Consider the following 19765-nt stretch of genomic DNA (forward strand, 5'->3'; position numbering starts at 1 on the left):
CAGTGAGTGAATACTATATTGCAGAATTAAAAAATTAAAGTACAGATAGTCCTCGACTTACAACGGTTCATTTAGTGACTCTTCGAAGTTACAACGGCATTGCAAAATTTGACTTATGACCATTTTTCACACTTACGACCGATGCAACAGTCCCATGATCACGTGATCAAAGTTCAGATGCTTGGCAACCGACTCGTATTTATGACGGTTATAATGTCCCAAGGTCATATGATCCCCTTTTGCGACCTTCTGACGGATAAAATCAATGGCGAAGCCAGTTTCACTTAAAAACCACATTCCTAACTTCACAACTGCAATGATTCACTTAGTGACTGTGGCAAGACAGGTCGTAAAATGGGGCAAAGCTCACTTGACAAATGTTTCACTTAGCAACATAAATGTTGGGCTCAACTGTGGTCCTAACTCGAGAGAAGCAACCTGTTGTGGTCCCCCAGCAGCCTGCGGAGTTGGCAGCAGAGTCGGACAGTGAAGAGGCTGGGGAGGACCATGGGTCAGTCCTGGAGTCAGGGGAAGGTCCGGACGAGGGCTCTGCATCGGAGACAGTGGTGGGACCAGGGCCATCTGGGAGCGATGTGTGGACTCTAGACCCTCCAGAGGCAGACAGCAGAGAGGCAGAGGAACAGGAGGAGCCTGTTCCTAGTGCACGCATGTGAAGAACTGCCAGAAGGCAAGAGCAGCTGAAGCAAAAAGGACGACTCGGGAGTAAGGCCAGGAGATGATTGCCCCCCCCCCCAATAATGCTTAAAAGAACAGCAAAGGCTCTTGGGTTCTTTGTCGGAAAGCAACGTTGCTACAATTATTTCTTGTCTCCTGTTTCAGACCTTCGTATGGTTCTTGTCAAGAAAAGCCTTTGGCAGGGTGCCAAAGAAGACAAAGATTTGTGATAAGGCTGAAGGCCTTTTTCTGAAGGACTTTGTTTTGGAATTAATGTGGACTAAGCTGAAGTAATTCTCAGCTGTTCTAATAAAGTATGTTTTATTAGGACTGATTGTGTCTGGTAATAACTACTTGGGCCTAGGTCACAACACAACCTGGAATTGAGTAGAAACTTCCTAACAGTGAGGACAATTAACCAGTGGAACAGCTGGCCACCAGAAGTTGTGGGTGCTCCATCACTGGTTTTCCCAAGAGGCAACTGGACTTTCTGGTTTTTTTTTCTTTGAAGACATTTCACTTCTTACCTCAGAGCTGAGGTAATAAGTACCTCACTGAGGACTAGGAGCATAGGCTTTCCAAGCAGAGGGAAGACCTGCGGGAGGGCAAGGCCAGGTACCGGCGCTTGGAGGCTCAGCGGGCTGAGATGGTCAGCCAGTTCCAGGCCATGATGCAGTCCCACTGGAACAAGGCCCTCCGGTTCTTTGCCACCAGCAGCACTTCCCTCCAGCCTTCACCAAAGCCCCACACCAGGAGGCTGAAGGAGACCCCAAGTTGGAATTTCTGGCCCTCTCCGACCCACACAAGGGGGAGACTCTATGCAGCAACTCAACCATTCATTAACCCTTCCATACTTCCACCTCTCACAATACTTGACAACACAGTATCAACAGTAGAAACCTTCAAATTTCTAGGTTCTATCATATCGCAAGATCTAAAATGGACAGCTAATATTAAAAATAACATTAAAAAAGGACAACAAAGAATGTTCTTTCTGCGCCAACTCAGTAAGCTCAAACTGCCCAAGGAGCTGCTGATCCAATTCTACAGAGGAATTATTGAGTCTGTCATTTGCACCTCTATAACTGTCTGGTTCGGTTCTGCAACCCAACAAGAAAAACACAGACTTCAGAGGATAATTAGAACTGCAGAAAAAATAATTGCTACCAACCTGCCTTCCATTGAGGACCTGTATACTGCACGAATCAAGAAGAGAGCCGTGAAAATATTTGCAGATCCCTCGCATCCTGGACATAAACTGTTTCAACTCCTACCCTCAAAACGACGCTATAGAGCACTGCACACCAGAACAACTAGACACAAGAACAGTTTTTTCCCGAAGGCCATCACTCTGCTAAACAAATAATTCCCTCAACACTGTCAGACTATTTACTGAATCTGCACTACTATTAATCCTTTCATAGTTCCCATCACCAATCTCTTTCCACTTATGACTGTATGACTATAACTTGTTGCTGGCAATCCTTATGATTTATATTGATATATTGACCATCAATTGTGTTGTAAATGTTGTACCTTGATGAACGGTTTTTTTTTTTTATGTACACTGAGAGCATATGCACCAAGACAAATTCCTTGTGTGTCCAATCACACTTGGCCAATAAAATTCTATTCTATTCTATTCTATTACACATATCCGGCCTAGGGGCCATAGTTTGAGAAACCCTGATTTAGTGCAATATAAAAAAAAATGCAAATAATTTTTCTGAAGACCACCAAAACTTTCTTGTGGACCATCAGTGGTCCACGGACCACCAGTTGGTGACCGCTGGAGTAGACGATCTCGAAAGTCCTTTCCAGTTCTATTCTGATTACTTGATCGATTTACCTGTACTTAAATGATTGGGATAAATCTGAATTGAGAGGATGCTGGGAGGAATATTTCAGATTGAACAAGAATGGTAGCGATAAAGAGGAGAATAGAAAGGAATAACAAAAACACGAAAAACCCAGGACGACAAAAAAAAGAAAAAAAAGCAAATTATAAATGCTGTGAGAATCTCAAGAAATTGTACAGATGGTGCAAACGGAGGAAATACGAAAATCTGGATTCTGTTTGTTTAAGAAATGGCTAAGCGGATTGTTTAATGTGTGCGAAGGCCACGTGTGTGCCCGATGAATGGAAGAATGCCACAATTGTTGCCCCTACACAAAAGAGGAAAGTAGCAAGTCTGAATGCAAAAACTACGGGGGAGATGATAATCAAATGTTCCTGGGACATTTGGCAGAATTCTGAAAGAAAGAAAGAAAGAGTGAAAGAAATGACAATGAGCAACAGTTGTGTGTGGCTGTACCCGAAGCGGGGAAGGCACACAGGACACATTTGTGGCTTTGCAGCAACTCAGTTGAGAAATAGATACACGGAACAATGTTTATCGTGGCTTTGTTGAGCAAGTTAAATCTGGGATTAAGAAAATGGAAGGGGTTTGAATGATATATTTCGTGTGAATATGGAGCTGAAGCAGGGGTGGGACCCAGCAGGTTCTGACAGGTTCTGGAGAACCGGTAGCGGAAATTTTGAGTAGTTCGGAGAACCGGTAGGGGAAATTTTGAGTAGTTCGGAGAATCAGCAAATACCACCTCTGGCTGGCCCCAGAGTGGGGTGGGAATGGAGATTTTGCAATGTCCTTCTCCCTGGAGTGGGGAGGGAATGGAGGTTTTGCAGTATCCTTCCCATGCCACGCCCACCAAGCCACGGCCACAGAACCGGTAGTAAAAAAAATGTGGATTTCACCTCTGAGTTGAAGGTTGGTTGCTGAATGAGAGAAGATGTTACGGGAGGAAGGAAGGAAGGAAGGAAGGAAGGAAGGAAGGAAGGAAGGAAGGAAGGAAGGAAGGAAGGAAGGAAGGAAGGAAGGAAGGAAGGAAGGAAGGAAAAGTTCATTGAAGAATTCAACATTATCCAGGGAATAAGGTCAAGGGTGTTTTCTGACTATCCTTATTTAATGTAAAATATGGTTGTTTGCATGCTTGAGGTGAGTTTTTTGGGCGTGTCGGTTTTACGATGTGAATGTGTGTGTATTTCTGTGTTCCGATGACGGCTTGTTGAAAAGCTGGAAGATTTGCAGAAATTGTTATGTCATGCAACTTGCATCTAATGTCTGATTTCAGGAATAAGCTTTTGAAAACATTACACTTTTCAAATACAAGTCTGAATGGGTTATAAATAATGCCGTGACTATTTCTGGAAAATCTTGTTCAAATTTTTGTAAAGATAACGAACGTTTTCTCCTTTTCCATTAAATTTTGGGTATAGGCCATTTCCAAAGTGAAATGAGTATTCTTCAAACTTTTACTCATAGGTAGATATTCACCTCCTATCATCATCATCTTCTTCTTCTTTTAACAACTGAATGAAGCTAGCAGAGTGTTTTAATGGCCGGATGCCCTTCTTGTCGCCAATGAGGAGTTTTGTTCAGCGGATATATTCTCAGTGTTTTCTCCAGAGAGAGAAATATCTGCCTCTACCTAGGATCGAACTCACACCCTCTATTGTGCCTCGTCCTCCCTCCTCTCCTCAGCCGGGCCCCTCCCATCTCCACCCGGGCCTGTTATCAGACTCCGAGTCTGATAATGAAGATGAATGTCCTGTCATGCCTCCAGCCCCCGGCCCTGGCCCCAGGCCCGGAGAGGATGTCAGGAGTGAACGGACAAGCCTGATAAACTTCACTCCTACAGCGTGTGAGCAGGAAGCCAGCCACGTGCTGGAATTACTGACAACAGATCCAGCTGAAGAGAATTCACAGTGGGAGGATCCTCGCTTCCGGAGATCTGAGAGGCGACGCCAGCAGAAGGAAGGGAGGGGCAGGCCTGGATAAATGCTGAGTCATGGAGCCACACCCCACAGCCTATATAAAGGACCTGCTTTTGGCATTCCAACCTTGAGTCAAGCAAAGTCTCATCTAGTTTGCTGATATCGGACTCTATCGCTGAAGTCACAACTTGGACTCCTGCCTGCCCTTATAAACCTCGAAGGAATTTGGCAAGCTGCAGAGGTTTCGTTGCCACGTTTGATACGGACTTCCTTGACCCGGTCGTTGGAGGGGGAGGGGGACAGGACAACCTCCTGATTGTGAGGTGAGAGCTCCACCTCTAGGCCACCCCACCACTCCACCTATTCACCTCCCTAATTTTGAGTTTGGTGAGAGGTAACAGCCTGGGGAAAAATCTACATCCAGCCTGGGTATTACATGGCCCTTGGCGTGCAAAAATTTGGGTTGTTAAGTGAATCACTGCAGTTGATTGAGCCAGATGGTCGTTAAGCAAATCCAACTTCCACCAGTCGCTTTGCTTGTTGGAAACCAACTGAGAATATCGGAAAATGGATCTCTGCCATCAACCTAAAATGCATGCCAGTTGCCACACGCCTGAATTTTGATCACATGATCACAGGGGTGATGGGATGGTTCCAGGGGTAAGTCACTTTTATTTTTTAACGCCGTAGTAACTTCAAACAGTCACTAGCCGATATTTGAGGGGCTGCCACAAGGAAGAGGGAGTCAAACTATTCTCCAAAGCCTCTGAAGGCAGAAAAAAGAAGCAACGGATGGAAACTAATCAAGGAGAGAAGCAACTTAGAACTATGGAGAAATTTCCTGACAGAACAATTAACCAGTGGAACAACTTGCCTCCAGAAGTTGTGGTTACTCCATCACTGGAAGTTTTCAAGAAGAAATTGGACAGCCATTTGTCTGAAATGGTGTAGGGTCTCCTGCTTGAGCAGAGGGTTGGACTAGAAGACCTCCAAGGTCCCTTCCAGTTCTGTGATTCTGCATTTTGCACTCTTACCTCTATACGGCAGGGGTCTCCAACCTTGGTCCCTTTAAGACTTGTGGACTTCAACTCCCAGAGTCCCTCAGCCAGCAGAGCTGGCTGAGGAACTCTGGGAGTTGAAGTCCACAAGTCTTAAAGGGACCAAGGTTGGAGACCCCTGCTATACATGTTCGTAGCTAATCAGATTGGGCAAAGTTAACTCCGTAAACCCCGATGAAACAAACCTAAGATTAGGTTTCAGGGTTCAAACCCGAGGTGAAATCCAGAAAGTTCTGACAGATTGTGGAGAACCGGTAGCGGAAATTTTGAGCCGTTCGGAGAACCGCCAAATCTCACCTCTGGCTGGCCCCAGAGTGGGGTGGGAATGGAGATTTTGCAGTATCCGTCCCGTGCCCCGCCCACCAAGCCCCGCCCACAGAACCGGTAGTAAAAAAAAAATTGGATTTCACCACTGATTCAAACTATAGTTTCATACCAGTGTTTCTCAACCTGGGTAGCTTTAAGATGGGGTGGATTTCAACCCGCAGAATTCCCCAGCCAATACATGCTGGCTGGGGGATTCTGGGAGTTGAATTCCACCTATCCAGTGGTGGGTTTCAATTTTTTTTTACTACCGGTTCTATGGGTGTGGCTTGTTGGGCGTGGCATGGCTTGGTGGGTGTGGCTTGGTGGGCATGGCAGGGGAAGGAAATCTCCATTCCTACCCCACTCCAGGGGAAGGTTACTGCAAAATCCCCATTTCCTCCCAATTAGCTGGGACTTGGGAGGCAGAGAATAGATGGGGGCGGGGCCAGTCAGAAGTTTTACTACCGGTTCTCCGAACTACTCAAACTTTCCGCTACCGGTTCTCCAGAACTGGGCAGAACCTGCTGAAACCCACCTCTGCACCTATCTTAAAACTATCCAGGTTGAGAAAAATACTGGCTGGCTTAATACAATGAATGTAATTAGCCTACACTGAACGCTTGTGCGCCCTGCTCAGGAGTTGGCACGTAACCTGGTTAGTGCTTGGGTTACTTTTTGTTGTTGTTTTTGTTTACATTTATACCCCGCCCTTCTCCGAAGACTCAGGGCGGCTTACAATGTATAAGGCAATAGTCTCATTCTATTTGTATATTTTTTTACAAAGTCAACTTATTGCCCCCCCAACAATCTGGGTCCTCATTTTACCTACCTTATAAAGGGTGGAAGGCTGAGTCAACCTTGGGCCGGGCTCGAACCGCAGGCTCTGTGTTCTAATAACAGGCTTCTCTACTGCCTGAGCTATCCCGGCCCATACTGATTAGTGGATGCAGGGACTGGCACAGTTTTACCCTTCCACTGCAGAGTGAACCCAAGAGAAGCGCTGAACGGCTGACCAGTATGCACATTTTCCCTTCTTAGTCACTAATTTATTTCAAAAAGAACAGGAGGGAGCTTAAAACACAGTTTTAACCCCAGCAACCCAGAATGCAAAATATAAAATCATGGCACACGGAGAAAAAAACCAACAACAGCCAACCCTGTTTTTCCATCACCGACAAATATTCTATCCGGATTACATTTTCGTAAACGGAATCACCTCCGAGTAAACAAGATTCGTTCATCACTACGTTACAGAGAAAGGGAATTAATTAAGGGAGACTGGCAGATGCAAAGAGTCAAGAGCCACGCTGGGTTTAAACTCGCGCTAACCTCTGTGTGCCTTCACGCACCTTGCACCCGCAAGCAGGGGCGCATGAATATTCAACGCACTGGCCGAGTCTCCTTCCACGCTCCTGTTGTTTTGGCTTCCCTGCATATTTGGAAGCCTCACCGCCTTACCCTCGCCGCCCACTTCCCATCCGTTACTGTCTAATTGGAAAAGTGCAAATTAAATCAAATTTCAATTCTGGGCCGGGTCCAAAACGCAGGAGTTGAACTAGGGAAGAAGGAAGCCTTGTCTGAATTGCTCTCTGGGCACACTACGCCTTTCTCTCCCCCGCGCGGCTCAGCAGGCGCCCAAGGATCCAATCTGCGGCTATTTACTCTCTGCCAGGATATTGTGGCTGTCGCGTTGTAAAAATCTGACAGGGCAAAGCCCCCGTTTGCTCTCGGGTGAAGGGAGTTCAGATCTGAGGTCCCAGTGCTTATTGGTCAACGCTTAAAAAAAAAACGTGCCAGCTAACGCATCCGATCTCTGCAAGCCAGTTAATTTAGCCTTTAAAAAGCCGTGAGTATTAATAATGTGTGTTTCATTAGGACTGAACCTAAATGGACAGGCAGTACAGGACTAACTTGACACGCAGAAAACTCTCAGTTTGATTCCTAGCCTATCCGGTGATACTGGGACGCGGTGGCTCATTTGGCTAAGACTCTGAGCTTGTTGATCGAAAGGTCGGCAGTTCAGTGGTTCGAATCCCTAGTGCCGCAGCTCCTGTTACTTGTCCCAGCTTCTGCCAACCTAGCAGTTCGAAAGCACGTAAAAATGCAAGTAGAAAAATAGGAACCACCTTTGGTGGGTAGGTAACAGCGTTCCGTGCACCTTTGGCGTTGAGTCATGCCGGCCACATGACCACGGAGACGTCTTCAGACAGCGCTGGCTCTTCGGCTTTGAAACGGAGATGAGCACCGTTCCCTAGAGTCGGGAACGACTAGCACATATGTGCGAGGGGAACATCATTTACCTTTACCTTTGTATCCAGTGATAAAATGATGTTGTACAGCAGCAACAAGAAAGAAAATTTCAGGCAGAAGAGCCTCAGGATAGGTGGTCCTTGACGTACGACCACAATGCGGGTGAATTTCTGTTGCTAAGGAAGGCGTTCTTAAGTGAATTGTGCCCAATTTTGTTATCCCTTTTTTGCTCATTTTATGTCTATGGAGATTCTCAGTCATCCAGGTCATGGCTGTCCCAAAAGGTACTTTTTCAAGAGGTAACTGGACCAGTGGTGGGTTTCTACCAGTTCACCCCGGCTCGGGTGAACCGGTGGTGGTGGCGGGAAGCTCTGCCCGAATGTCATCACAGATGCTCTGCACTCACAATTCCAAACTGGTAGCGAAGTTAAGTGGAACTTACTACTGAACTGGACTTTCTTTGTTTTTCCTTGAAGAGGTTTCACTTCTCATCCAAGAGGCTTCTTCAGTTCTGACTGGATGGTGGAGAACGGAAGGATTTATACTCCTTGCAGCCAGTTGGTCATTTACATTCTTTTCAGAGAGCCGTTGAGGCCACTTGGTGGTTTATCTGTGTCCTCGGGATCACCTGAAGAGTGCAAGATGGGTGTGGAAACTTCTTGGCCTCCAAGTGACCTCAACAACTCTCAGAGGGAGTACTAACAACCAGATGATGGCAAGGAATATATATCCTTCCATCCTCTACCGTTCAGTTAGAACTGAAGAAGCTGCTTGGATGAGAAGTGAAACGTCTTCAAAGAAAGACGAGAAAATCCAGTCGCCTCTTGAAAAAGCACCTTTGGCTTTTTTTTGCCAAGGTCCTTCAGCGAAACCCTGCAGTTATTAAGTGAATCACATGGTTGTTAACCAAATCCAGCTTCCCCCATTCACTTTGCTTGTCAAAAGCCAGCCGGGAAAGTCACAAACGATGTTCATTTGACCCTGGATGTCCTCATAACTAGACACGAGTTGCCAAGGGGCTGAATTTTGAACACGACATGGAGATGGTGCAACGGTCACAAGTGTGAGGATCGGTCGTAAGTCACCTTTTTTCCGGGCCGCTGTCATTTTTGACTGGTTGCCAAATGAATGGTTGGCTGTGATTCCCCTTAACAATGGAAATTCTGATCCCAGTTGTGATTGTTAAGTCCAAGGACTACTACTACCTGTACACACAGGGTCTCAGTTTATTTGTAGGACTATCAGATCAGGCCACTAGATGGCAGCAAATATTGAAAACAGAATTATTCTGACCCCTTGTGGTTGTTCAGGAGTATGCACCCGAAGTCTGATTTTGGTATGAATGCCGTTTCTAATTTCCAGCAGTTCTACGTGACCTTATCCTGGCTGAAACCTCCAAAACGGTTGGACTACAAGACACATGAGCTTCCCTCAGCACAACTGTGCTGCCTGGGAACCATGGGACGTGTAGTCCAACATAGCTAGGAAGTACCCAGTTGGAGACAGCCCCTCCAGATGTTCACTGTCACTCAAAATGTGGATGACGTTGCTACACCCAGGGTCTCACAATTGTCATTTACTACCATCAGGCTAGTAATACTCCCTTATTTTCCAATTTAATTCGCTAACATTTGTCAAAATACTGAGATTCTCTTTGGAGGGACGGTTCTGTAGCAACCAAAGCAGGTTATTATCTTCAAGGAGAGGCAGGTGGAAAAACAGTATTTTGTAGCAGAGAGCCTACTCAGATAACTATTGGCCACTTTTCATTAATATTGGGTGACAGATGTAGTTGATTTGAGAGGTCCGTGGCCGTCACTTATGTTCAACTTTTTATCTTTCTTCTCTCCCCCCTCCCCGCCCTCCCCCACCCCACAAATCCAAACAGCCATAATAGCTGGAAATCTATCTCAGCATCAAACCACCTCCATCGAGGCTTTGCTAGGTGAGAAAAACGTTTCATCTATTTATTGTTGCTATATTAAGAGAGTCGCCCTAAAACAATTCTGGGCTAAAATCAAAAAGTGGTTAGAGGAGGCGATACATGAATCAATACAGGGAGAGCCAGAACAATTTTTTTTATTTATTTATTTTGTCACACAGTATGTATAAGCATCAGCATGAAATAATTATACAATATATAAACCTATATATGTATGAGTATGTAATAACTATATTAATTGGATATAACGAAAGGAAACAATAGGACAGGAACAGTAGGCACGCTGGTGCTCTTATGCACGCCACTTACAGACCTCTTAGGAATGGGGTGAGGTCAATAGTAGATAGTCTTTGGTTAAAGCTTTGGGGATTTTGGGAAGAGACCACAGAGTCAGGTAGTTTATTCCAAGCATTAACAACTCTATTACTGAAGTCATATTTTCTGCAATCAAAATTGGAGCGGTTAATGATAAAGTGGGCACAAAATTTTCAGGAGCCGATATTATTGGAAACTTGGGAAAAAATTTGGGTTAGAAATGTTAAATTTACCCAAGCACAGAATTTAAGGGAAAATTTTTATAAAATGTTTTATTTAGATTCTAAGAAACTATCGTGTATGTATCCAGATATGCAAGCAAAATGTTGGAGGTGTAACTGTGATGACGCCACATATTTTCATATTTGGTGGACTTGTAAGAATATTAAGGCTTTTTGGATAAAAATTTGGTGGATTTTACAAAATGTTCTGAAAAAGAAGATAACGTTCCTGCTGCAATTTTTTCTGCTGGGAATTATTACGGACTGTACAGTAATTGAGATCAAATTGATCTTAAATCTAATAACGGCGGCAAGATTACTAATAGGATAGTATTGGAAGAAAAAAGAAGTACCCACAGTAGAAGAATGGATATTGAAAGTTGCCAATTTGGCTGAGATGGCAAAAATCTCAGCCTTTTTGAAAGACAATACACAAGAAAGATACTTAAATAAATGGAAAAAATGGATTGACTATATTCAAAGCAGATATCAGACTAAGAGTTATCAGACTGCCTTTGAATGATTAGGATGTATTAATTCTGATTGTTTTGGGGGAAGTTAGGAATTGATGAGAGTTGTAGGAGTTAGGAGGAAAAAATTTTAGTGTATGTTTGTTTTATTTTTAACTATACCTTGCGTTTTTTCCGGGAAGTCGGGGGGGGGGGAGGGAGGGGGAAGGGAGGTTTGTGAAGGGAGGAGGGGAAGGAGGTTTGTGAAGGAGGAGGGGAAAGGGGAGGGGAAAGGAAAAAGTTTTGTAAAACTTTTTCAATTAAAAAAAGATTGGAGCAGTTAACATTAAACTTAAATCTATTGTGTGCTCGTGTATTGTTGCAATTGAAGCTGAAGTAGTCTAACTGGAGTTTTTTGTGGGCACCCCCCAGCGAGCTGCCGCTGCTGGAAAGCAGCTGACAAAGAAGCCAGCTGGCTAGAGGCCGCCAAAAAGTACCGGAGGTGGCGGAAAAAGGTGCCGCCGTCACCGCCATGCTCTTCACCCATGCGCATCCCATTGGACTTGCAAGGCAGTGGGATGTGCATGCTCAAAGAACATGGTGGCGACGAACATGGTGGGGGGAGCGAGCGACCGGCGACCAGGGGACCGGTTCGGAGGCATGGCCAGCCTGCCATCGCTACCATTTCGGCGACCTTAGCCAAATTTCCACCAACGATTCGCACAAACCGGTGTGAACCAGAGCATATAAAACATTTGCTAGACCAATTCTTGAATACAGCTCGCCTGTCTGGAACCCATACCACATTTCAGACATCAATACAATTGAACGGGTCCAGAAATATTTTACAAGAAGAGTTCTCCACTCCTCTGAATACAACAAAATACCTTATGCCACCAGACTTGAAATCTTAAATTTAGAAAACTTAGAACTACGCCGTCTTCGGCATGACTTGAGTTTAACTCATAGAATCATCTGTTACAATGTCCTTCCTGTTGAAGACGACTTCAGCTTCAATCGCAACAATACACGAGCACACAATAGATAGAAGCTTAATGTTAACTGCTCCAATCTTGATTGCAGAAAATATGACTTCAGTAACAGAGTTGTTAATACTTGGAATATACTACCTGACGCTGTGGTCTCTTCCCAAAATCCCCAAAGCTTCAACCAAAAACTGTCTACTATTATGGGCATAGAATATTCAGGAACCAATAATGTTGGTAACATGGGAGAAAATACACAAGCACAGAATCTAAGGGAAAATTTTTATAAGATGTTTTATAATGGCACTTAGATCCCAAAAAATTATCATGTATGTATCCTGATATCCAAGCGAAATGTTGGAGATGTGACTGTGATGACGCTACATATTTTCATATTTGGTGGACTTGCAAGAAAATTAAGGCTTTTTGGATAAGAATTTGGTGGATTATTCAAAATGTCTTGAAGAAGAAGATAAAAGTTCCTGCCGCAATTTTTCCTTTTGGGAATTGTAATGGATTGTACAGTGACTGAGATTAAATTGATTTTGAATTTAATAACAGCAGCAAGGCTGCTGATTGGACAATATTGGAACAAAAAAGAGTTACCTACAATAGAAGAATGGATATTGAAAGTTACAAGGCTGATAAGGCAGAGGAAGAAAGGGTTATATTACAATATAAATTAATGGAATATGCTATAAGGGTAAGGGGTTTAAGAGAATTTAAAGAGGAAAATTTGAAAGAGATTTTTATTCAGGCCCTTGCCCAGATAGAGGGAATGGAACCAGAAGATTTTGAAGTTAATATTGAAAAAATTTATCGTGTTAATTCCTGGTGGGCAAGGCAGAAGTGTTTACCGAGAGATGTGGTTATTTATTTTACAAATAAGAGGATTAGGTATGGAATTTTGCAAGCATTTTATAAAAATAAATTTCAAATATTAGGACAAGATATAATAATGATGAAGGAAATTCCTCCTAAAATGTTAAGAAAGAGAAAAGAATTTGCCTTTCTGGTGGATGAGCTTAAGAAACATCAGATATATTTTAGATGGGAGGTTCCAGCAGGTTTAACACTGAATTATAAAGGAAAAAGTATTTTCTCAATACAATTTGTAAAGCACGAGATTTTTATACTAATGTATTAAAGATTGGGAATTCTTTGTTAACAGATGTTAAGTTGAATGGTGAATAGATGGTTGAAAATGTGTAAGATAGAAGAAGGAGGAGAATGTTTAACTTTATTAAATATGATTATGGTTAATTTTTGTAAATGACTTATTGTGGATATAAATGTGTAATTTTAGGGGTACTATATGATATATTAAAGGTATAAAGGAATAGGAAGATGGAATATTGTTTAATTTTGGAGGATAGATAGTAAAATTTAGGAACTTGGATTAAATATTATATTTAAGAGATGGATGTAATGTTAATTAGAATGTAATTGTTATAATAGATATATTGTGGATGATATAGGTGTAATTTTAACAATGTTATTTGACATAAGTAAGGTAAAGTGAAGATTTTAATTATTACAATTGACACTTTGGATATTTGTAATATTATTTGTTGTATATATAAATGTTAAAGATGTGAAAAGATGGACTATTGCTTACCCCTGAAGGTTGGACAGAAAAATTAAAGAAACTAAGTCGGAAATATGAACTATTTTTGAGAGATTGCTAAGGAAGAAAGACATTTTAGAAGAAACCTTGGTGAATATTGGAAGATGGAATGTTGTTTTGATATTGATTGATGAAGGTTGGATATTAAACCTACGTATTTTATTCAAGAATAAACACTAACTCAATTGGAAACTTTGGAGAATTCTAGGAGTGGAATGGTCTGATATATAATGGAGTGGAAGAAAAGTATCTTCTTTGTCTTTGGAAGGGGAGTGGAGGTTTTAAGGAACGACTATGGATTATGATTTGTGCTAGATTTTAATTTTTGTTGTTAGTTTTATACCCTGTACTCGGTTCTCGGAAGTCCTGGGGGTGGGGAGGAAGGGAAGGGAGGGGAGGGGTAGAAAATGGATTGATAGTTAATGTACAAAGATGATTGAAGATGTATAATTAATGTAAGATCGGACATGCCTGGTTACTACTTTAGAATGAAGGGAAAGAAGGAGTAGAAGAGAGAAGGAGGAAAGAGAAGAGGAGGAGGAGGAAAGGAAGGAAGGAAGAGGGAAGAGGAGAAGAAAGGAATAGGGAGGAAAGAGAAGAGGAGGAGGAAAGGAAGGAAGAGGGAAGAGGAGAAGAAAGGAATAGGGAGGAAAGAGGAGGATGTAGATAAGAGGGGAGGATGGTTATGGAAAGTAGAAGAAGGTAAAGAAGGAGAGTAAAAGGAAAAGGAAGGGGGTGGTGACCAGGCAGATCCGATTAATTGTATATGAGGGTACATTAAATATGTTATTGGATATGTTATTGGATAAGAATGTCAAAATAAAACTTTTTAAAACAAAAAAAAAAAAAGAAAGTTACTAACTTGGCTGAGATGGCTAAAATCTCAGCCTTTTTGAAAGACAATACGCAGGAAAGATATTTAATTGAATGGAAAAAATGGATTGATTATTTACAAAACAGATATCAGATTAAGAGATATCAGATTGCCTTTGAATAATTAGGATATATTATTTTAGAATGTAATGGGGGAGGTTAGGAAATGAAAAGACTCGGATGAGGTTAATTGGATTAGAAGGGAAAATTTTACTCTATGTTTGGTTTATGTATAACAATACCTTGTGACTGACCCGGGAAGCCGGGTGGTGGTGGTGAAGGGAGGGGTGAAGGGAGGGGTGAAGGCGGTTTTGAGGGTGGGGGGAAGGGGGAAAAATATTTTTGTTTGTTAAAACTTTTTCAATAAAAACTGTCTACTATTGACCTCACCCCATTCCTAAGAGGTCTATAGGGGGCGTGCATAAGAGCACAAGAGTGCCTACCGTTCCTGTCCTATTGTTTCCTTTCTTTATATTCAATTAATTTAGTTATTACATACTCATACTTATATATATATAAGTATAACTATATAACTATACTTATATACTGTATAGTTATTTCATGCTTGCGCTCATATATACTGTGTGACAAAATAAATAAATAAATAAATACCACCTCTGGTCTGCACACACACGGACACACATACAAACGAGATGCACGAGACCTTGACTTACAACCACAGTGGAGCCCAAAATTTCTGTGGAGAAGTGAGACATTTATTAAGTGAGTTTTGCTCCATTTTACAGCCTTTCTCGCCAACGGTCGTTCAGTGAATCACTGCGGCTGTAAAGTTAGTATCACGGTTTTTAAGCAAATCTGGTCTTCCCCGTCGACTTTGCTTGTACAGAAGGTCGCAAAAGGCGACGGCGTGTCACCGGGATTGCAACCACCATAAATAAGGGCCTCTGTGGCTCAGACTGCTAAGACAGTCTGTTATTAACAGCAGCTGCTTGCAATTACTGCAGGTTCAAGCCCCACCAGGCCCAAGGTTGACTCAGCCTTCCATCCTTTATAAGGTAGGTAAAATGAGGACCCAGATTGTTGAGGGGCAATAAATTGACTTTGTATATAATATACAAATGGATGAAGACTATTGCTTGACATAGTGTAAGCCGCCCTGAGTCTTCGGAGAAGGGCGGGATATAAATGCAAAAAAAAAAAAAAAGAAGATGTTAATACTGCTATCAGCCAGAGGAAGGACAGATGTTTACCCTGATCCTCAATGCAAGAGAAAGAAGCACTGAAGCACGCGAGGGTCTTAAGGCCTGCACCTTACAGCAGCCGACAGATGTAAAACATCATCATTATGCAGAGCTGCAGAGCTCAGCAGCTCCTCGCTTATTGCTGGTGGTTCCTCAAATGCATCTCTTTGCCAAGAGAGTTCGGCAAGGCCGAATCCCAAAATCCCAGGTAGTGACAACGATTCCTTTTGAGGCAGTGTGAACAACTGTGTCAAATGCCTTCTAGAACAGGTGTGTCAAACTCAAGGCCCGCAGACCAGATGCAGCCCACGATGTGGTCAGATCCAGCCTCCGGGGCTGTCCTGGTACGAAGAGCTAGCGCAGCTTCGGCCTGGTCTAACGGTGCGAAGAGGAAACATGCCAGCAGTTTGGGGAGTGGCGTCAAGTTGGCCATGCCCACCCAGTCGGCCACGGCCACCCAGTTGGCTGCGCGCACCCAGCCTCCTGAGTTCAATCATAGCCTTGATGTGGCCCTCAATGAAATTGAGTTTGACATCCCTGTTCTAAAAGGTAAAGGTTCCCCTCGCACATATGTGCTAGTCGTTCCTGACTCTAGGGGGCGGTGCTCATCTCCGTTTCAAAGCCGAAGAGCCAGCGCTTTCCGAAGACGTCGCCGTGGTCATGTGGTCGGCATGAATCAACGCCAATGACTCAATGACTCAACGCCAATGACTCAACAGCACAGAACGCTGTTCCCTTCCCGCCAAAGGTGGTCCCTATTTTTTCTACTTGCATTTTTTACCTGCTTTCGAACTGCTAGGTTGACAGAAGCTGGGACAAGTAACGGGAGCTCACCCCATTACACGGCAGCACTAGGGATTCGAACCGCCGAACTGCCGACCTTTCGATCGACAAGCTCAGCGTCTTAGCCACTGGGCCACCACATCCCTAATTCTACAACACCCCTGTTCTAGAACAACATTAATATCCAGAGGGAGAGAAGGTACTTTACCTGTTGGAAGTAATTAAGAATAATCCATCAAATGGTGCTTGATATAGGCAGCCCCGTCCTGGATATGTTCTACTTCCACTTTACCTGTGGAGAAAAAAAATAACTGAATAAGTACCAGTCCTTCTTTTTTATGAAATATGGAATAATAATAATGACAAGAAAATCTAATCGGCCCTTGACTTACCACCATAAATAAGCCCAAAAAATATATTGCTAAGTGAGATGGTTATTAAGTGAGCTTTTTAAAAAAATATGCCATTCTTTTGCTATCCAAAACAACTCCAGATAAAAGTCTAGTTATTAATGGATGAATTTTTTAAAAAAGCATTGAATATATACGATCTGGACATATTCAAAATATTGGGCTGTTGTTGTTGTTTTTTTTGTTTTTTTTTTTGGTGGAACCTCAACGTAGCCTCCTTGCTTTGATATTTTCGTACTGCTGGACATGGGTATCAAAATAGTATATTTAGATAAAGGTAAAGGTTCCCCTCGCACATATGTGCTAGTTGTTCCTGACTCTAGGGGGTGGCGCTCATCTCCGTTTCAAAGCCGAAGAGCCAGCGCTGTCCGAAGACGTCTCCGTGGTCATGTGGCCGGCATGACTCAACGCCAAAGGTGCACGGAACGCTGTTACCTTCCCACCAAAGGAGGTCCCTATTTTTTCTACTTGCATTTTTTACGTGCTTTCGAACTGCTAGGTTGGCAGAAGCTGGGACAAGCCACTGGAGCTCATTAAGTTACACGGCACTAGGGATTCGAACCGCTGAACTGCCGCCCTTTCGATCGACAAGCTCAGCGTCTTAGCCCCTGAGCCACCGCGTCCCTAGTATATTTAATAAACACATTATGTCAATGCATAATATCGACTGTAAAAGTCAATTCTTGTTCTTGGAAGCATAAACATAATGCTTCTTTTTTTTCCACGCGGACTGGAAAAATCAAAACAATCACGCCAACGTGACTTCTGTAACTGAGAGAGGGGGAAAAAAACCCTCTGATTTGAAACTTCTATTTAAATAAAAACCAGGAAAGGCAAAGCAATCTGTAGACGTTTTGTTTAATTAAGAGCCATTCTGACTAAATTGCTGATTTTGAAAAAAATATTCAGAGAAGCGGATATTTGGGTCAGCTTCACACAACAACATTATACTACGTTTTTATCATCATTGTTCTATAAAGTCAACAAATGGATAGGTTTGTGGGCTGAGCGATTCCAAGGGATTTTAAAAGTCTTATTGCAACCCTCTCTAAAATAAGTGATTTTGTGGGTTCAACTGATCCACCCACCCTCAAATAAAACTAATAATTTCATTGGGATCGAGACTGGACACCAACGTATACATGACCTACTAAAATAACCTTTCTCAATGTTTTCAGCCTGGAGGAACTCTTGAAATAATTTTCAGATCTTAGGCAGCCGCTCCTTGTGTAAAAAATGGCAAAAACTTCACAAAAGCAATTCAATCCTGACCTACACAATCCGTGTTTTACAAGCTTTACAACAAGCGCAAAGCAGCAAGTGAACAGCTGAGTTGTGACATGCAACAATCCCACCACTGTGCTGGTTTTGCACTGAATGTGAGCTGAAAAAAACTTTCCTTCCTTCCTTCCTTCCTCCCACCCTTCCTTCCTTCTTTCCTTCCCATCTCTCTCTCTCTCTCTTCCTTCCTTTCTTCCTTTCTCTCACTTCCTTCCACTCTCTTCCTCTCCCTCTCCCTCTTTCTCTGTCCCTCCCTCCCTCCGCTGAGAAAGGCAGTATTAAAAACAAGCTAAATTCAATCCTATGTTCTTGATTTAAGCTTTGTTTTTATCAGCGTATTGGTACACCGGATATCTTTTAGCCTCTCTCTTTACCACCCAGAGAACCTTCTCCGTTAGAGTACACTAAGAATGTAAAAGAATCGATAAAAACAAAAAAAAAACTATTTCAACACATGCTCTGCTAGGCACACACTGCAGAGAAGGCCACCTTGGAAGACACCGTCAAACGGCCGGAAAGTGTGACTGGGGAACGATATTGCTGAACGATAGCTAGACCCAGAGTTTTCGCCGCCTATGGAAGTGTAGTTAGGTTAATGCCCCATTTTGCCTGCGGAATCCTGGTCAGTTTTAAAAATAAAGTCCCTTCCTAAAATGCCTCACGTTCCCTCTGAATTCGCAATTCACAGTTCGACCCTCATCCACATCTTCAGACAGGGGTGGGGCTGCTGAGGGTTCGGGAGAACCTCTAGCTAAGACTCTGTGCAGTTCGGAGAAGCCCCAAATCCCATTCCTGGCTGGCCCCACCCACCCCACCCCTCCCCTCCCAGAAGTCCCCACGCAGCCCGTTTTGGATGCAGGTACGTGCAGGTCACGCGCGGAGGCTCAGGGAGGACAAAAAACGGGCCTATCGGAAGCTCGAGAAGGCCAGAAACAGGCTCATTTCCGGCCTCCGGAGCCTGGAGGGGCCATTTTTGCCTTCCCAGAGGCTCGAGAAAAGCCTCCGGAGCCTGGGGAGGGCAAAAACACCCCCTCTGCCATGCTGCAGGAGGCTGACTCGGCCACGCCCACCATGGCCACGCCCACCCAGCAGCCGGGCAGAGAACCCCTTGCTAAAAATTTTAAAGCCCACCCCCCGTCTTCAGGGGTTAACAACCCCAAGTTCCTGGCACTAAGTCCTAAAATCGTATCCACCGGCTGCCATCAGGTAGTCCTCGACTGACAACCATTTGTTTAGTGACCAGCCAAAGTTACGACGGCACGGGAAAAAAAGTGACTTACGACCGTCTCTCAAGCGACCGTCACAGCATCCCCGTGGTCACGTGATCAGAATTCAGAGGCTCGGCAACTGGCATGTATTTATGACGGTTGCAGTGTCCTGGGGTCACACGATTCCCCTTGTGTGACCTTCTGACGAGCCAGATTCACTTAACAACCAGATTACTAACTTTAACAACTGCAGTCATTCACTGAACAACTGTGGAACTATGGTGGGCAAAACTCACTTAAGTCTCTTGGTTAGACACTGCAGGGGAATCGTCTATACTTCAACCCTGCTCGAAATCAACATCAATTTTACGATGAAAACGACCGCAATTTTTCCAAATTTCAAC

General features: G+C 43.5%; 1 protein-coding gene across 1 annotated transcript in view; it reads right to left on the reverse strand.

The window, feature by feature from the left end:
- Nucleotides 1–19765, reverse strand: part of TENM4 (teneurin transmembrane protein 4) — a 750531-nt gene that overhangs the window by 443702 nt on the left and 287064 nt on the right. The window contains exon 3 of the mRNA XM_058185522.1: nucleotides 16671–16754. The gene's annotated coding sequence lies outside the window, so the exon portion shown is untranslated. The remainder of the gene's footprint in view (nucleotides 1–16670; nucleotides 16755–19765) is intronic.

Source organism: Ahaetulla prasina, chromosome 5, assembly GCF_028640845.1.
Source record: "Ahaetulla prasina isolate Xishuangbanna chromosome 5, ASM2864084v1, whole genome shotgun sequence".
NCBI classification, from domain to species: Eukaryota; Metazoa; Chordata; class Lepidosauria; order Squamata; family Colubridae; genus Ahaetulla; species Ahaetulla prasina.